Below are 20,880 nucleotides of genomic sequence, written 5' to 3' on the forward strand. Positions count from 1 at the left end.
TTGTTTGATCCTCCTATGCTCAGGGAAAAGGTGCTTGGCACATCTCTATAAGTAAACAGGATTTCATGAAAGACATTTGTCTCCAGCACCAAATTCTCCTAACTGGAACAAACTTGTCAGGCTGGCTGCTTGACTAACTCAGAAACAGTTACAATAGATTTTCAGAAAGCCTTCCAGTGTTCTCATTAACAACACCCTGTCAATTAGGTGGTCACTGTGCCTTAGTAGTTCAAAAAAATAGTTTCAAAATAGAGTTTTTTTTACCAGGAAGCAGTAAAAACACACATTCTGAAAGCAACCATAAAGTTTGATAACCCATTACACTAAAAAATATTTCTCTGGGCTAATCCATGCTGATGACTCAAAACATACAATCACTTTCCTAAAATCCTGATTTTTAGCACTGCAAACAACTGCACAGCTGTGGGATATGCTGGCTCCAGTATCAAGTATCATGAACATTTAACACAAGATCACAGTTGTAATCAAGCAGCTATGTATACATTTAATGTAATTCTACTGGTCTAAAGCACAATCTCTCCTTTCTTTGAGGACCTTAGATGTCGGACAGATCCACAGCTATACTCTGATGCACAACCTGTGATGCCTCCAGGTAACATAATGAATTATACAGCCAGAACTCTGAATTTATTGATCACTTAACATGAAGAAAAAGCAAGCATATTTAAGACTATGGACTTTTCCTGACAGGCCAACTTGCAAAATATGTTGGCAGATGTGTTTTATTATATGGAGAATTTCTCCAGCCATCTAGCTGCTATTTTTAATCATTGCAACATGTATATGGATGAAGACAAGTAAAAGAATTATTATTATCAGCAACTTCTACTCCTGGGAGAAGACTTGGCTCTACACATTTTCAGACAAAATACACGACTAAGCCATCAGCAACTGCAGTGCCAACTTCACCAGCTTATGAACAGGGCAAGACAGGCAATGCCTGGCTGCACGGTACCAAAGGTTCACTGAATTCATTTCCAGCCTCCAACCAGGCCCATGTTCAGATGCTCTGAAGGACAGGATGAGTATCCTGGCTAATTTGCTTCCTTGTTAAATCTCATCTGTGTGTCAAGCGATAGCCAAGAGGAGTGGCAGTGCCCATGCTGTACCTACCTTCTCTGACAGGCAGGCAAGGTCCTCATTCCACTTTCCAATGGCTGAGCTCGACTCTACTTCACACAGCCGCACACATTCCTTCCTTTTTCTCAGCTTCCTATTTCTATTTGATTTCATCGACTCTACGGAAATGCAGCCAACTTTTCTGCCAGTTTTAATGGATTTCACCCTGAAATCAATAGAAAAATGCCCATCTATAATAGCAGCTAATTTAGTTCCTAATCTGTATTATGCCAGACAGGAAGTTTTTTTGGCTCTCTTACTTTGAGGGAAACAGTCAGAAACACAGAAACGAAAAAGGGCAAGATTTATCTAGGAGGTGGCAGCAGCTAAACTGCTTCGACTAATGCAGCTGCTGACATTTCCAGCCATTCAGTGCATTCCTCCCTAGGGAGAATAAAGCTGAAAGAAACTACTTAGTATGAAACTACTGGATGTCCATTAAAAATCATTCTAGTGGTAAAGATGAAGAGACTCATTGGCAAAATACCCCTTGTATAAATCTAAAAACAACATTAAAAGCCATCCAAAAAGCAGGCAGTTAAATAGATTCTTTCACACTGAGAAACAGCAGTACAGGAGACTAAAATGGATTCTGGAGAAAAAAAAATTACTTTTGATTTAAACCACTGATAAAGAGATTTCCCAGTCAATGTCTGTGCAATGCTGAAGAGAATGATTTTTTTTTCTTTTTTTTTTTTTCACAAAGCCCCAAGAGATGTTAGAAAATATGATTCAAAGAGGAGCTTTAGAAGCAGAATTCAAAGAATTTGGGGGGGATGGTAGACCACTTTCTTGTATTACCAGCTGTTATGCAGGGTAACAAAGGAAAAAAGAGCTTTACTCTAATGAAGGATGGGATTTAAAGGTTCTCTCTCTCTACTCAAACAGTACAGAAATTCTGGGGTGGTAGCAACACCTGATGCAAAGGAACCTTATTAAGGAATTAATGAAGCCATGGTAATTTATACTAATTGAGAAAAAAAGTTTCCTTTAGCTAACCTATGAAATACGATACGTAGTTTTAAGAAAGAAAGTTTTGTGAGGTAGCTGCCAATGGCTTTATCTTACTCCAATGAATGGGAACATACCAGATGTCTCCCTGGACATGACACTCTATACTGGTTTTGGCTGGGATAGAGTTAATTTTCTTCATAGTAGCTTGTATGGTGCTATGCATGGGAACATTTTGCAGTAATTCTATAATCCTATTCCTTTACGCACTGAAAACTTCTATATGGTAACGCCTCAGGATCCAAATCAAGGTCAATGCTTCAGTGCTCCAGTCTTTGTATAAAACTAACAATTCCTACCCCCCAGAGCTCCAAGCTAGCAAGCATACCTATGTCCTAGTCTTTCTTGAAACATAGCTCTGGGAATGGAATAACGCTGCAAGGAATAGGAATGGCAAAGTGCCCCACAGCAGTCCTGTTTTGCCTTCAAAACAGATACATCAGTCAAATCCTCAATTTCTGTGTTATCTCCTCCTCTAGATACTATAAACACACAAGCGAGGTGATACATCCCCTGATTTAACCAAATTTTCCAAGGGCAGGTTTTTATGCTTTGCTCACTGACCTCCAGCTCATTTGAGTTCACTGCATATAGTCAGGTTATGTGAACCATACAGCTTCAATTTAACACTTCTATTTAATATTCACTTCTTCTGTTCACCACCTCCATAACTGGACTGAAAATCAAGTCTTTTACCTCATTATAAAAGCTGGAAAGAAAGACAAGTCTTTTACCTTGTTATATAAGCCTAAAGTGAAAAGCCAAAAGAAAAAGACAAAAATCTAAGTGAGGATCTTTGTCAGCTTCTGTGAATGCCATTTAAGAAAACTGAACAGAAAATAGATATACATGGAGAAGAGGGCTAAGGGAAACATTTCAATTCATTTTCAGCAAATCTGGTTTTCTACTTTTCTGTTGAAATGAAAGCACAAGTGGCAACAACTCCATGCCTACGCTTGTTATTGCCTACTCAAGAATCAAGTGCTCTTTCAGTCAAGACTTGATTGTTGGATAGAAAATAAACTGTCAACTGGTGAGGTTTATTATCAAGCTGGAAAGTGAGAAAGGTTTGCTTGCTGTTGCTAGTTTTGGGATTTCATCAAAATGGCTTTTAGAAGCACATTCTTCTGCTGCAATCCTTGAAGTAGTTCTCTTAGAAGAATAGCATGCAACCAATGCAATGAGGTTGGAGGCAAACAGCACCCCAGGCTTGGTTTTCTTAGTGTTCTCATCCCTGTAATTGAGACAACATGGTCCAACAGAGGAAAAATACGGGATTCCAGAAGCTTCAGTTCTTCTCTCAGCTCTGTCAGTGACCTGTTTTTACACCATTGGAAAGTCACTTAATCTTTCCGTTCGTCAGTTTTCCCATCTGTAAGACATGTCTGATATTACCCTTCTAATGACACACTAGGAGGTCTTAGATGATGTCTATTTACACAAGCGAACTTGCAACAAATTAATTTGGCATTTGATCAAACCTCATGTTCTCCTTCCCCTGCAAATTGCCTCCGAGCTGTAACCCACTTCCGTTCTCTGGGCAGCAGTTGCTCTCTTCATGTTTGTCACAGCACTCTCTCTAGAATAGGACAAATGAAGAGATTTTTTTCCCCCCATCACAGCTTTTCATATCTCACCACATTTGTAGCACTATACAAATACTACAAATGTCCCTGATTTTTTCCAACACTTTGCAGCTTTAAAGCCTCTGCAAGGTTTCCCTGCATGTTCAGAAAAGACTGTACAAGAAGCGTTTTCTTTGGCTTGGTAGCTTTCCAAAATTTTCAAAAGCGAATGCTATATGTGAATAACAAATCTCTAGAAAGGACCCTTCCACCCTTCCAGAGGTGGGGGTGGGAAGGATGAGAGGACAATACACACCCATAATCAAAATAAATAAAACTAAGAATTAAAAAAGAGAAAACCTGTTTCCACACAAAGCACAGTCCTGCTCCTGCATAGAGGGCCCATAAAAGTGGTTGTCCCCACTTTAACAGAATGACAGGAATAAGAAAACACAAAAAGAGCGCTGGATTTCCTCTCAGGCTACCTCTCTAAGGTGCTGCAAAGGCTTAGGTTCCCATGGCCTTAAACTCTAAGATCACCCTATCGTGCAAACAGCACTACACTTATAGATCCTATAGTTTTGAGGCCAAACACCTGGAAGCTGGGTGTTCTGAGAGTTTCAGGTCAATATGAGGTTCACTCACACCAACAAAAGATTATTACATTGATTCCTCAAGGATTTGCATGCTTTCCAGACTCCTGGAACACACAGCTGGCATCATGGGAAGCTAAAGAGCCCAGGAAGTCATAACACTTAACTGTTACTTTGACAAAAGTAAAATATTCAGACTTTTATTGCTTGTATTTTTAAGACTTTGGAATCCCCCTCTACCTCAGCAGGAGTGTCAAATTTTGCATATTTCATCCAAGTTGCTTGTAAACAACCCATTAAATGCACCAGTAAATACACCTATATGACTCCAAGTTTGTATGAGCAATTTTCCACAAGGATTCACTGGGTCTACTACAAATAAAACTTTAAATGGGTACTGACAGAACTCATTTAATTTGCACCGGTGGGACTACTAACCCACATATACTAAACATACATAGGGAAAGGCAGATACTCTCCAACAAATTACATTCAAAGGAAATGCCACCCAAAATTTAAGCTAGAAATCAGTTTGCATGCTGAATATTAAACAAAAGCTTCTTGTCCTGCTAGCAACTGTCACATGGGTATGAAATTCTTCTTAGGACAAACCCTAGAAAAGCTACAGAAGACATACAGCATCCCACTGTGCTTGCTGCTTGGTTCTGGCTCTCAGCACTACTTCAGCAGGAAACTACAAACATTGCTATTCTAAAGAAGTTAGAGTAATGGGGGCCGGAGTGAAAACTATTTTGACTGATGTGACTAATAATTCCAAGAAGATAGTAGCAATTCCATTACATTTCACTTCTTAATTGCTAGTAGAAACAGCCTTCAGTGAGACCTATACACAAGGGTCTACATATTAGTTAATAATTTTCCAAGGTTATACTAACACTAAAAAGAAACCTCCTAGATAATTAAAGGTAATTGACCTAGGTCAGTATTCTTATTAAACAGCTACAGAGAAATGCAGAAAGATAATTTGCATAGACCAGATTAACATACACATAATATGGGCCAGTAGCGACGTAGCATATGTAGAACATAATGCAGGAGAGCGCACTGGGAACTGACACATAATTGTACCACTGGATTTAGTCCTCTAGATTGTTTTTTATGCAAGTGCTTAAGTAACACTGTAAATGAAAGAATAATATCATATGCAGAAATTAGAATTCTCAGAGCTAAATTGCATCCGGTCTGCAGCGCAGATACTTAATGCAGACCTTTATTGTGTGTTTTAGCAAGAAGAAAGCCATACAGAGGGTTACGCCAAAGATTCATTTAGCCTGGTATCCTGTCTCTGATAACAGCCAAAACGGATACTTACAGAAAGGGTACGAATACAGGACAAGCATAAGGCATGCCCTGCCAATTCTAAGCAAACCTGCAGTTTAGAAACTTCCTGAGCTGGAGGCTGGCCCCACATCAGTGTCTTTAATGGCTCTTTATGAACTATTCTTCCATGAATTTATCTAATCACTTTAAGAAACCATTTCTATTTTGGCATCTGCAACATCCTGTAGCGATAGCTTCCGTAATTTAATTATGTGCTGCCTGATAATTTCACTTGGGTTTTGTATAGTGAGAAATAATAAATAATCACTATCTTTTCACTTTCTTTATATCACTTTGACTTTATGTAGCTCCAATATATCTTGTTTCCCCTGATTAGTCACCTTTTCTTGAAACTGTATAAAAAAAAACTAGGTTACTGAAACCTCCCTTGCACAGAAGCCATCGCATCCCTCTGATCACGTCACCTTCTCTTGCACTTTTACAACTTCCATCACACCATTCTTGAGATGGGACGGTTGGAGTCGCACAAAGCATTCAAAACGAGGCAGCACCATTGATTTTATTCTAACAGGGGAAAACACTGAGAACATCATTCATAACCCTTAACGGTTTTTACAGCAGACCCCTTTCTCCCTACTCAGTGGGCACAGTATCTCTCTAGGATCTGTGTGTTCTGTCCTCAGCACTGAGGACATCATTTCTATCATCCCTTTACCTGTGCTCTGACAGCATCACATCTTCCTCTGCCTCCCCAATTTCTTTTGACCTCAGCTGCCAGACAGCGACTTCCCTGCTCCATCTCTCCGCAGAACTGGAGGACTTATGGCATCTTTCCCCATCTCCAAGGTTTGTGCACTTGCCATGTTTATGTGCTGGATAATATTTGCTGGAAAATATTTATTGCCGCCTTCCTTTATCCTGCCCCACTCTGCCTTAGCTTAGCAGCTGAAGCCAGAATTTCAGCGTCAGAAGCAATCTCTTTTCAGGCATTTTAAGACAAATTTTTGTGTATCAAAATACCACAAGGCATTTTGCCTAAAGAAGAAAAGCTAGGTAAGACATGCTCAGGTGCAATCCTCACACTCATAGCTACATAAATTAGGCACATAAATTGCGAAGTCTTAAGGACTTCTCGCAACCATAAAGGCAAAGAAGAGTTACCCTCAGGGGCAGATTCAGCTATTGGAGGGGTCGAATTACCCTTTGGAGATACTCATATCTCATTGACTATATTGAGAATCTAGGACATTTACAATCCTAAATTTAACAGCTCAGTTAAGTGAGATGACTCTGGGAATTCGCATTTCTAGGACAAAACAGTCTGGGGTTAGATGAAAACAGAAGAGCAGCTAAAAATCTAAGCCAGACTCCCTACACCCCAGTACCCTCAACCCTATGGCCAATAGCTAAAATCTTAAAACCACTTTTTCCTAGGTGGATTTTACACAGCTAAAGTCAGGCCATACAAAAATTGTAGTAGGCTGTGCCAAGCAAAATTCCTGGGGCATTGGTTTCTGTTGGGAATAATTGCCAAATGGGGCTATTCATTGAAACTTCAGCTATCAGGTTTCCCTGCTGTCCTTATAAACTTTTACAAGATGGGCATTTCAAAACACTCTAGTTCACATCCAAAACACTTCCTCATGGCAAGTTTTTTTTTTTTTTTCCCCAGCAACACACAGTTGGAGCTCCAAGAACAAGCAGCAAAGCCACCAGCATCTGTAAACTCACTCTTTTTTTTTTTTCCCCTGAACACTGCACAGTTCTTACATTTGAATTTCATTTCTTTTCTTGGTTTCTCAGTCTTCTAGTGTTACTTTAATGCAACTGCTTAGTTGTTAGCAGAACACTTACTGCCAACTGTTTCCTTGAACCAGCCTGAGACTGACACAATAAAACCAAACCTCAATACTCTCTCTCACACAAATATGCAGAGACCAATTGGCTCTGGTTAGTGCTTGTTTCATTTTTATTTTCATTTCATTTTTTCATCATGACTGTAAACCAAAATAAACCAAACAAAGGGAGTGAAACCACAAACAGCAATGTTCATGTAAGGCTTCAGAACAAGCCTCCAAGAAGCAAAAGACTCAGTTTCTAAGCAAGGGGAGCTTAATTTCACCTGTTTCTCTATAGACACACAATATCCTAGAACGCATTAGCTTGCAAAATTTTATCTATGGATCTAGAGTATTAGTTCTTGTATCTTCACAGGAAAATACAAAGTGTTTATATTTACTTGGTAATCAGGGAATGACAGGAAAAGAAAGAAAAGAAGCCTAAGCTAGTCAAAGCAGGAGTCAGGGAGCTTATCACTGCAGAACTTGGATTTGGTGCACAACTGTAGTCCTATCCCATGTCCTATCCCATCACCAATAGCTTCTCATTTTGAAGTATTCTTTTTCAATCTGCTTTTCAGAGGAGTCAAAAGAACTCTCTTTCTCCTTGCTATTCCCTAAGTCCCCTGGTCCCATTACACCCAAATATCAGGAAGGTACATTCTTTTCCCTCAACTTTTCTTGACAGGTTGGCAATGTTTTAGTCTGTTTACCTTCTGATAAACAAAACATATTCCTCCTACAAGCCACTCTGGAAAGGGGTGTTTATGTGAAGGAATAGAACCAAAGATGGTATCTTCTGAAGTGATTGATCATGTGGCCATGGGTATAAAAGGTTCCTTCCTTTATTTATTGACTTTCCCCAGTCACAACATATCCGGCTAAACAGATTTTGGACATGGCTTGACAAGTTTCCTCTGAATCAGTGCTGCTTAACGTTACAGAATTCTCATCCCTTCCAGAACAAGCACAGTAAACTCATTTCTCAGTACTCTGAGGCCCTTCTCAGAGAAGACTGAAGGTCTAGGCTGAAAACACAAACTCCAACGCACAGCCTGATGAGCTGCTCTCCCAAACACTCTCACCAGCACACATTCCTAGACAAAAGCCGAATTCTTGGCTGAAAACAAAAATATGTTTTCAACTCCATTCCCATATCTACCCCATCAAGATACTGACTGAGGTATGTTTAAGATTAAATTTAGATTTGAAAATGCACCTTAAAAAGAACTAACAAAAAATGTGACTTTTTACACCATCTATTAATTCGCTTTCTTTATATTACAAGACTTTTCTAAAATGGCCAGGGCTAAGCTCCAAGAAGTATAAAATCCTACGCTGGAAGATATGTAAGGAGAGCACAAGATATCTTCTATAAAGAGATTTATAGCTGCGAAGGTAAATGTGTCCATTTACCAAACAGCCTAATCTTGCGGATGAAACGACCTTACTAAAATAATTGAAAAATGTAAGCAGCATGATAGAGTTTGGAGCAGAGCTTTGGACACACACTCTTTGCAATGATTACAGCCATGGAACTGTGCCCACCATAACAATAACTGAAGTCAGATGAGGGATGCATGTAGACAGGCCTGCTCGTACAGTCTGGCTCTTGCACACTGCACTAGATATTCATTCTGATCTCAGCGGGAAAGCATGTGTTTGCAGAGCTGGCTTGGGCTGCACAAAGTTAAACTCTTTATTAAATCTTCTAGTTGGCAGTAGTCAGCAACAACTTTCAAGCATGCTAAAAAAAGTTTATTTTTGAACTCCAGATTTATACAGTGGAGTGCTGCACATGTTTTCTGAATTAATGTTTCCCCCTTCTCCTTCCCTGTGGAGACCAGAGCTGCAATTTTTCCAGAGCTGTTTGAGATTAAGACTCCAGCCCCCCTTTCAGAAATTCCAATTTTTAACTGGCTATGATTCCTGCAACGTAACCATTTACTACTACTGGCACTGTTCTTAATATAAGTTTTCATTTTAGATCAGTCCATGGTCAAGTGATGCATCAAATTCTGGATGAAGAGTCACTGCTTCAGAAAGAGAAGGTGCACCAAAGATTTGAGGCTAAAGCTACCTAAGTGCAGACTGCTATGGCTAATTATATCTACAGAAGTGTTAACCGATTCACATCCTGGGCTGTTTTAAATTAGACAAAAATAACTAACTGAATTTCATTATACATCTTCTCTGGGTTGCAATGCTTGGCCTACAGCCTTTTGAAATTGCCATGCTAAGGAAGAGAGCGCCTTTGTGAAAACAGCAGGCATTGCTGTACAGGTCTTAGCTCACTCTCTGACAATTATTTGATATCATTTCAGTATCAATGCAGTACAGTTGAGAGAAAATCTGGCTGGTAACACAGTACCACAGCAATTCACTTCATCAACATTATGCTTGAAAGTTACCACTGCATGCAGCAGAAAGCTCCAGTACCCCCCCAGGGTTGGCAAAAACACACTCAGCCAGTCTGCTGGGAAGGAGGCTCCGATCCTAAGCAGGGTCCGGGTGAGCTGCTCCTTCGCTCACCCTCCCCAAGGACCTGTATGGCAAATAAAGCCGTGCTGGTTATAATCCATGTGGGCTGAAAACACGTGAACTAACCACAACATTTACAGGTTAGCTCTTTACTTCAGATTTCAATCAAATTATTTTGTAATTTGTTTCAAACCAGGTAAATTTGATTTTATTTGGAAATAATCAGAGCTTTTACGATAATGTTGCCAACCTTGAAAGCAGCTTTTTTAAAAATACCTAGAAAACATATATTCTAAACTACCATTAAACATTAATTTCACACTGAAATTGATGCACATCAGAGAAAAAACATCCAAAAAGCATTTACCTTACTAACTGGATTAATAAGTAAAAGTATAAGCTAGTTCTCAAAACCACAGAATGCATAACTTTTCAGTCATCACCACTTCTTTCAAAAAAAATGTATTTCTTTTTTTTACTTTTGGAAGCTCGGATTTAACCAGCTATTGTCTAACTAATGCACTATGCATTGATGAAGCCAATTTCTGTCACAAAATCTATGGTATACACATACAACTTAACACGAATATTTTTGGCAATAGTGTATTTTAAAAAACACACTGCTATGCAATTTTTAAACAAGCTGAATTAAAAATAAATCTCAGACAGCTTGTCAGCACCTATAAACATAGACAAATTGACCTCTCCTCCACCCCTCTGCACACATTCTTGCCAAAAGAAAATTGCACACAAAAATGAAACAACTTTCAAACCTATCTGCCAAACCCACGAGGGGAATTCAGATCACTATTTCTATCTATAAATGTCCATTTTAGCCTCTTAGGCAGGAGCTCCAAATATAGAACATTTAATGCCAATGTCAACTTTTAAAATCAACTCCATAATTTAAAAACTCTCTCAACTCCACTGCTCAATTATATATTGCAACCAAATCCATTCTGAGCTGAAAACCCGTGCATCATTCTTATAGGCTGGGACACGGAGACGTTCCTACTAAAAACGGAGGAAGGACTATTGCTGGATTAGAATGATGCACCTATAGCAAGCAGCAGATTTTAGTTTCCATACAGTAATTTCATAACAAAAAAAGTGTTGTCTTAAAATACACAGCTTATGCTTGCAGTTCAATCAATCATGAAATGACAAAATATATTGACAAGATTTTCAAGAAATCTTTCTGTAGCTGTGCCCTACTGGGTTCCATAACACGGCGACACAGTGTGAACAGCTATAAACTTTACAACCTTTTAGGTTGAATGCTTTCTGCCAAGCACAACAGCAACCACACCAATATATCAGAGAACAGAAAGATTTATCCCTGCTACTTGTCCAGCGCCAGTGTTTCTCTCTGGAACAGTGAATCTCCTCCATTTCTGCCATTTTTTTTTCCATCATGAGGAGTGTGATTAGAATAGTATTATGTGCAATCATGTACCTGACAACTTCAAACTCTCATTCATTGCACTCCGTGCCCCTTAGGGTGAGTTTACAGTTAACCTTCGTAAGAGCATGCTCTTCTCTCATGTGGAAATTACTTTATGCAATGCACAGACTTCACTGACGCGCTGAGAAACAACCTAAGAGTTAGTGACACCCCTGAGAGAGCAATTCATCGCTCGCCCAAACACCACAGAAAGAGCAATTTACTGGTTTCTTGGACAGTGCTGACACATTTCCTCCTCAGAATAAAACAAGCCAAGGGCCCAGCCTCTTGCTTTCAATCAGGATGTCCTCTAGTTTGCATTAAGGAAACAAAAAGGTCAGGTATGAATGACAAGCCATATTAAATCAGTTCACAGATGAAATTTGTTCTTAGTTACATAATATGTGCAAATGGGGAAACTACCAAGCTGCTGCGAGAGCGTTCAGCTACCTCCGTTTGAAGAAAAATTTGCTAACTTGGAAATTTCCTCCCAGTTATTTCAATTGTGCATATTTTAATGTTTTTTTGTTTGTTTGTTTTTGTGAAAAAAGATATCAGAAAACAGTTCCAAACGTATACTTCCAAAAAGAGCAAATTAAAAAATGAAGTACAACCAGCTCTCTACTGAATCAAGTTTAATTTTAGCAATGCATTACGAGAAAGAAAAGCAACAGGTTTTATACCATTAAATTGCTTGATTTAAAATAATGCAACAGTCATATAGCTACAACGGAATGCTACTCCCACTGGATTTCCATTGCACTTTTGTGAACTTACATGAGCAGATAAACAAAATAGGAAATGTTCTCAGACAAAGTATAGCTTTTCACTAGAGACAACAACTGTGGTTTCCCATAAAACTCAAGATCTTCAATGTACAACGGATTATATAGCATAAAAACACACAGCTGAACTTACCATGTTCTAAGGACATCCACAAATTTATTTTTTATGCAAAAAAAAAAGAGTTAAGTCATTTATGGACATTTTCATGACGAGAGAAGCACTTGTGCTAAAGTACAGGGTCTAAATTCTGGCCTCCAACAACCTTACTTACTGCTTGGAATTACCCTAAATTTACCAAGTGTCAATGAAAATGGAATCTGTTCCAAAAAAAATTTATTTTGTTTCTGAAGGAGTATAATATACTCCACCTAATATTTCATTTGTAACTGGGGCTGATTTCAGGGTACTCCATTCTGTTATCTTACAAAGATGACTCATAACAGGTTATGCATTAATATTTAGCCTGCTCCTTTTGTGCCTTTATCACTTCCAAAAAGCAAACAGAGGATGCATAAATTGTATTTGAAGAATACAAATCGAAGAAAAACTGATGTACGGGAATGGGATCCTCTGCTATACTAACAATGCTTGCAGTGTTTTTGTGTATAAAGCATCTTTCAAATGGATGAAGCAGGACCTGAGAAGTTTATATAGCTACAGGGGGATCCTCATGGCACAGAAGTATTGAGGATCCTGAATTCATCACAACCTTTGCATAACTAGGTAACCTGATATTTTTGCTGCCCCCAGGTTCTTACCGGTCTTGGGGAGCAGCCGCCACCTTGAACAAATCCATATCTGCCCCCATGTTGCCCTACCCCTCAGAAGAGGGCTGAATCTGCAGATATCCAGCTGTCAAAAATGCAAGCAAGAGTTACCAACTGTCTAATACATTCAGTGCTTATAACCAGTTGTAAACCAGGTAATTGATGTTACAAGGAAGATTCATGTCCTCACAAAGGGCAGTCAGTACCTTGAAACCAGCAGGGATAATTATCTAGCAAATAACAATGCACAGAATGGACAAGAAGGAAAAGAGGAACAAAATAGAAAAATAAAGTTTTTTTAAGCATGTAACACCATTCTCTTAAAACCTTCCTTGCTGTGTGAGAGATGACAATGGATTGAACTTTGAGGAACACCCTGGGAATCACATCTCATTTGTCTTTTGTTGCTTTGCATCATACTTGAGAACCAGGAATGTTTCATTTGCAACATCTTCACTTGAGATCATCTGTCTGCATGTACCCCTGCAATGCATTCAGTTCTAGGAGCTGCCAGCACTGTACAGAGACAACATTTTTCAGTGTCTACCTCCTCTTTACAAATAATTTCTCAAAATTCTTGAGAAACATCACACTCAACACACTACACAGACAGATGGCAATTAAGCCAGTTTGTGCAGATCAGGGCAAAAGTAATTAATGATACAAAGTAATCAGGCACCAGGTTCAATATTTTCCCCTAAAAGAAGGAAGGGGAAGCTTTAAAAAGAAAAACACATAAAAAACATTATTCAAATACAAATTATGACTGCCCATTTACCCTAACGTGAATAACTGTTCAAGGAGATACAAATACCATAATACTTAGGCACATTTTCTTCCTTGGCACAGGTGGCTGCTGGAACCTAACCAAATAATGAAATGCTCCAAGTTCTTCTGCCATTCTGATGGTTTAATTATTTCATTTTCCACACCCCCTTAATATACAATAAAAAAAATAATAATCCAGCAACTTTGAGCTAAGACATCTACAAAACAAACTAGAGTTGGCTCATGAGTAAACCACTCCAATTATCCCTGTGAAATAAACTGTTGAATTTCTTGTCATCTCATAGCATAAAATAAACATTTTTCTCTGGAAAAGAACATATCCCCCCACTTTCAAGAAATGGAGGAAGGCTGTTCTTGGAAACTCTTTTTGTTGATTATACATGGGCAGATCCAACAGAAGCCAAAGAAACTCAAGTATGGTAATCCATTTGCTTCGTACAGAGCAACTTTGTGGATGAGGGCAAACAGTATGAGACAGATGGCAGAAGTATTACATATCAGTACACATACAGCTGATCAGAAGCACTTATCTCATTAGTGACACACCAAACCATTAGACTACGAACCTTGTACCAGATAAATCAATATTTCCAAAACATTTCCAGATCTGAGGTGGGATGAGACCGCTCTGGAAGCTGACTGCTACTTCTGAGTAGGGAAGTACGGAATCCAGACTCAGGGCCATTGCTCAGCAAACTAGCTGCAAGCTTTCTTTAAACCATACAAGTTTCTTCAGATTGCCAAATTCAACCTGAACTTTTACAAAGAAAGGCTTTCCAGTGCTCTTGGCATCAGAGACCATCTTCTGTAATGCTCAGATAGGGTGGTAACGAGTGGGCTATAAAACCTGAGACAGGATTAGATAGACCAGTCTTGCATGACTAACAAAACTTCCTTTGATTCCATGCCAGAAACAATAGAATCCAAGGACCAACACAGTTACAAATATCACAAGAAACAGCATTTCTAGAAGGAAGAGAGACCTTTTACTTCTCATTAAAACTCATGTATACAAAATAAGTATTGCAGCATTACTTCCTTAAAAAGCACCGAAGTCCAGAGACCTCCATTTGCTTCAAAATGGTGCTTTTAAGTTTTATCCCCTGGTCCCCCAGGACTTCCAGACATATTGATAAATGAAAGTGGATTGACTACTCTGGCATCTTGGCATGTAGTCATTTAAAACAGAGACACTTCCTAACTTGTGCAAAATTGAAACATTTGTTTGAGAATAATTAGTGCCTTAGCCCAACAATGTTTGGCAGACTTTTCTAATTAGTTGGAAAAAATGATTGAGGCGGGCAGGCAAGCAAGCAGACTTTGTCAGGCATTCTGTGAAAATAATTTGGACCACACACTTGGCTGCAGAGCCAGATAACGTATGTCATTCTTTGCTATCTTAACAGGTAGGAAAAAAGAAAAAAGAAAGGAAAAAAACCAACAAAACAGCAACAACAACAAAACAACAACAAGAAACAGCCATCTGGCATCTGAAACCTGAGTTGAGAGGACTTTTCATTTCTCCTAACGTAGCTCTTCTCTTTTCTCTGTTAGCAACACAATGATCAAGTCATACTGTGTTAGGCCCCTGCAAATTACTTATTTTCTTTTGTATTTCCTAGTGTACAGTAAGAACCAGAGCTGAAAATATTCATTGTGAGTCACAGGCTGTGCGGGTCCCAGAACAATATTTGCAGAGTATTCATGCTGGGATAGCCAACTGTGCTTTCCTTCTCCAGGGATATTTTAACGTGCAGAGCATGTTCGAAGCAAACTGGGATCAGGACAATATCAAATCACCACATGTTTTACTAGGCTGTACAGCTTCCAGACATGTTTCCTTCCTGAGACCCTTCCACAAATTAGTCAATTAGCAAATGAAAACTCAAAGTGCCATGTAACTTACCTATTCTAAACAAAATTTCACACAATTAATTTCATAAATATTGCGGTGTAACTACTTGCTACTTCAAGATAAACACACACATTAATCCAACTAAATCAGGCACATGGTAGAGTTAGAACTTTTTGACATCCAGGCATATCAAGAACTTCTCACCTCAGCATTTTGCATTATTTCAGTTTAGGGAGCAATCAAGGGAAAGCAAATTTCAAGTTTTAAAACCAGATTGCAAATTAATCTATAAAACAAATCAGCTGGTCAAACTATTAGATGTAAATGGATATATTACAATTTTAAAACGTAGATTTATGATATAATTATATTTGCCAGCAGCATTTGCATATTTCCCATGTCTGCAGACTTTAAGTGGTAGCCATTTGGCCTATTCTGCTTAGATAACCACCTGGAACTCCCTTCCTGGGAAAGTTCCCAAGTCTAGACACTAGAAATCACATATGTTTTCAATTATAAGAAACTATTACTATAAGGCCAACATAAATCTCCTACATCAACAATCAGTTGCCAATTATATCACATTCCACAATAAGCCTTCTACTCTAACTAATTTACGGAATGCTTGGCTTAGAAAATCAATAAAATTAAGAGAAAGGGAGAGGTAAAAATATCAGACCCTGACATTAGAGTGAACATTTGAACCCAAATATTAGTTTGGTGAGTGAAAAAAAAATCTGCAGTGAATTGGATCAACAGAAGTATAAATTATACAAGCTAAAAAGCTTCATTGTGCAATGATGGTTGCGTTATCCACAGTATTCATCACTCACTCCTGCATCATGCATACAAGATTCTATGAAAGATTTAACAAAGATAACAGTGATTAGTGTTTTCTTCTCTTGCTACACTACATATCCACTGTACCAGAGGCCAAAACTGCAGTAAGGCTTTTTGAACAATGCAATAAAACCCAGGGGGATGTTCCATTTTTCATCAATAACTTTTAAATGTTTTTGCCATATGATTACAAACAGCAACCATCTAAAAATGATCTGATTTTTTTTTTTTGTAATAATGGAAAACAAAGATGATTTAAAATGAGATTAGTAGAAAAACAGCCTTTAACAAAATGAAATAGCATATAGGAAGAGACAGATATTTTACACATACATACAGAAAGATCACACTTGAAAGGACAAGAGAAAACACCTGAAAGATACCTAAAACAATAGAACAGTTTTCCATTCCATTTCCCAAGTGGACTGATTGTGTTCATCTACCTTATCTTATCAAGCAATATTAGCTTAACTCTTTTGGGTAGTACTATTGCAATTTATGCACAATAGAGTCCTCTATGGGAAGCCATTAAGTGTATAAGTAGAAATACTGTAATTTGAAGTTTTAAATTGGGAGTTCATTCTGAAAGTGATTGTTTCCCCAATTTACAGATGGGAAGAAATATCCAGCAACATAAAGATTAATATTTTTAGTTCCAACAGCAAATGTTCAGCTTGGTCCTCCGTTCTTCCTTTTAAAATGTATGTTCTCTTCCATTTTAATGCATGTATTTGTGCAAGTGAATGGCTCAAAGTATAACAAGAACAACAAAAAAACACTTAGGAAAACAAAGACACAAATGAATCATGTCAAACAAATTAGAGTTTTTCCCCCAAACAAAGGATGGTTTAAAAAGCCACAGCTCCTCACTGTTACTGTCAGATTAAACTAGGTATAATTGCAAACCGTATAATTATCAGCAAGATAATTTCATGGATAGCACATTAATTCATCTTTCTTCTCATTTCTTAATTATTCACTTTATAACACCAACTTATATTACTGTTTACCTTTAAGCAATTCCTGAAAGTAACAGTGTGAGGCAGAGGGACTTTGAGGTGGTTTTAATGACATCTTCAAAGAGTAAAGACTTGGCTCAGGACTGAAAAATGATGGAAATTCATGCTTAGCCTGAAAAAAAAATAGTTTTGGATTTAGATTAATCATTCAAAAGCAAAGAGCACCTGCCTTTTCTGTTCTAAAGAACTTTATATGTCTGGTAGTTTTGCATTCACATGCCTCACTTCTGTGAAGAACTTAAGTTTTATATTCTTTGAGTTGCTCCAATTAAGTTTTTCAGGTGTGCATTCTAGAGAAAATCCCCTAAACATCTAAACAAAATCCACACTTCTGACAAGTGGTCTAGTACTTCAGAATGACTCTTTTGATACGTATACAGTATTTAATACTGATACAAAAACATCAGTGGCCAAATCCCACTGACTTCCAGTGAAACACATACCACTTATTTTCAAAATTATACAGATATCCAAGCAGCACCTGTACGGTTTTTCAAAAGTATAATGGTTTAGGCCCAGGTTTTCAAAAATTTAAACAGAAGCTTAACGTTTTATCTTGTTAGACCCTTCTGAAAATCCTTGTAAATGCCTGTCTGCATGCCAGAATTTTAATCTTGATGTTTTCTAAATATTGAATAACTGACTTTACATGCAATAGCCTTTGTACACGTTTATTTTTGAGCATTTAAATTTATAAGACTCCAGTACAGGGGTCTACCCATACTGTATGACTGCTGTATTATCTACATGTATTTTCTTCTTATTATTTTTTTAAATGTATAAGAATTAGGTCATAACACACAAATAAAGCAGAAAAATCTTAAAAGCTTGATTGTTTTGACAGAAAGAACTGTTGAATGTAAACAAACCAATAATCCTAAAATTAAAATTCACAAGTAGAACAGGAACTTCACTCAGTTGGGTCAAATAATCTATGTATTAAAGATCCCTAGAACACCACAGTCTATAATGAAAGGCAGAAGCAACGTGCAATAACTATCATTGCAACATTTTCTAACAAATGAGAACATCCAACTGGCGATGACGACAGGGCACTTTTCTTTTTTTTCCAGGATATCATGGAGAGATTTTAATTATAAAGCTGCAATGAAGTCAACAAAAATAAAAATAGAATATACCATATATAAATAATGTAGGCATATTGGCTAGGACCTGATGTCTGTGGTCTGTACTGCAGTCAGTAATCAAATTGGGATCAGATTGTCTGATACACTGCAGAATTACAAGCAACCCCATAATTTAGTCTTTGAGATACTGGTGTGACAAAAATTAGTGTTACAGCTCAGACACAGATCTCAGAATGATGAGAGCTTGTGATCTGAGCACGTTACATCCATACAAATGGCATAAATTCTCATTTGTGGATGCAAGAAAGAAAAAAATCTGGAAATAAGAGATTATGGCAGCCTGGTCACAACCTGTAGTGTGCTACTGGAGGGACAGGCTGCTCCTGATTACACTTAAAAATCATGTGAAGAAGACTGTAAAATGTAGGATATTATTTTTCTTTTCTTGGAGTAGGTAGCATCCCCATTACAGCTCTTATTGAACAGTTTTATTTCTTGTTTTGATCTCAGGAGTAAAGCCAATAATCTTATTGAAACACCAAGAGATAAAAAACTGACAAAACAAAGAATGGCAAACATTTTTACCTTCATGGCCTTCAGAGCAGCAAGGGCAAACAGTAACCTCAGCAGCCTCTCAAATGCTTTTTAAACTAACAGTAAGTAATGGACAGCAAAAGCAGGGCATGGAAATATAGCAGCACAGGAAAATTCTCATATTCCCACTGTTTCATGGTCATTGAAATGGCATAGCAGTGCCACAAAAAGCTTTTCCAGATGGTTTTGAGTGACAACACTAATCCTTTATCCTCTGCTTCAGGCCAAAGCTGAGAAACTGCAGGAGGTACTTCAAACCTCTTCTCTCAGGAGTTCAGGGGGATGTAGGGCCACACAAAGTTGAAGGATCATGCAGGAGTAGGACTCTTTGGCCAGCTGTTTTCTTTAAGCTTTCCATAAATATACAGCACATGCAAGCTGCTGGCAACCACCTCAAGTTTGGGATCACAGGGCCACTCAGCCTATCCTGCTATCCTCCCCCGTGTTCACTATATCTCATCTATCTTACGTCACCCAAGGACTTGAATTATCCCAAGCTTCCCACATCATTCATCTCTTTCTCCAGCGTTCATCCAGCAGGAGTTGTGATGATCCCAAAATAAAAGTCATCTCCATGCCTTGTGGAAATACACACTAGGAAAGACACTATGGGTTCGTGCAGCTTGTCAGATGAGCAGGCAAAGGTGTTTGGGAAGGAAGAAAAAAAGGAAAGGATGTCATGGAAGAACAGCACTCATCTTGAAAACAAGATTTGTCCTCTCATTTAGGAGGTTACTTTGCTTACTGCATCTCTAGAAACTAAAGCACATAACTATAGCAAAGGAACAGGTAGAAAAAAGTTGGGTAAATTCAGTGGACCATTCCTCCTCCCTTTAGCAGTCAGTTATCAGTTAACAGCAGCTCCAAACAACTGAAAGCAAGGTTTGAATGTTATTCCCCAGAACCAATTGTTATATTCAAGACAAAACAATGTACTTTGTTAGTTAGGTTGTGTGACCTCAAATGCGGTACCAAAAACCAGCACAAAACCCCAAACCTGACAGTCATGTTTTAAAACTTGGGTCTCCTTTACTCACTCAGCAGCAGCATGAAATAGCAGTAATTTCATCCAACACGCTGATCACCACCCACCATAACTTAGAACAGAATTTTTCACTGAGCTTTTCAGTAAGGAACAAAAGCATTAGTTTATTGCAATACTCAGAGCAAAAAGTGATTCTCCTTGTATACAACCTTAAAGCATAACTTAACAACCTACAGCAGAGCATTGTTTGCTTGATAACAAAATTAGGCAGTGAAATAAGTAGAAATTGGGAAGCCATTTGAGATGCTAAAATCTAGAGGCAAGATAAGGAGGTGGCCACACAGATTTGATAAAGGATAATGCAAACCTACAAGAAAAATGCAGAGAATATACATTGTGGATTTTTTTTCCCCACAGATTTGGACTTCTGTTCCCATTGTATTTCTACACCATGCCTTAAAAAGGAGGCATTGATACTATTTCTATGTCTAACTCATGTTGTGAGACTGGGGAAGAGGGCTATTTTGCTTTTCTGAGCCCAAAGAAATGCAATATTTAGTAACAGCATGTGACAATTGCCTTGGCAATGTTTCCAGAAACTGCATGCATGCCCATACCCCACCCACTGCGGTGTACAATACACACATCTCTCCAGCCCAAGAGGGGAAATACGACTTCAGACAGAAAACTGTAAGGATTGATCCTGCGTATGCTGGAGGCAGTGACGATTTCACCACTGAATTAAATACTAAAACCACTAAATAGTTTACCTGCAAGAAAGAG

General features: G+C 38.3%; 1 protein-coding gene across 1 annotated transcript in view; it reads right to left on the reverse strand.

The window, feature by feature from the left end:
- The window catches only part of TMC3 (transmembrane channel like 3), a 283,226-nt gene that overhangs the window by 88,241 nt on the left and 174,105 nt on the right, over positions 1-20,880 (reverse strand). The window contains exons 5-6 of the mRNA XM_083849933.1: positions 17,422-17,542; positions 1,135-1,306 (exon numbers count right to left, since the gene is read on the reverse strand). The gene's annotated coding sequence lies outside the window, so the exon portion shown is untranslated. The remainder of the gene's footprint in view (positions 1-1,134; positions 1,307-17,421; positions 17,543-20,880) is intronic.

The sequence above is a fragment of the Anser anser genome (genome assembly GCF_964211835.1).
Source record: "Anser anser genome assembly, chromosome: 10".
Lineage (NCBI taxonomy): Eukaryota > Metazoa > Chordata > Aves > Anseriformes > Anatidae > Anser > Anser anser.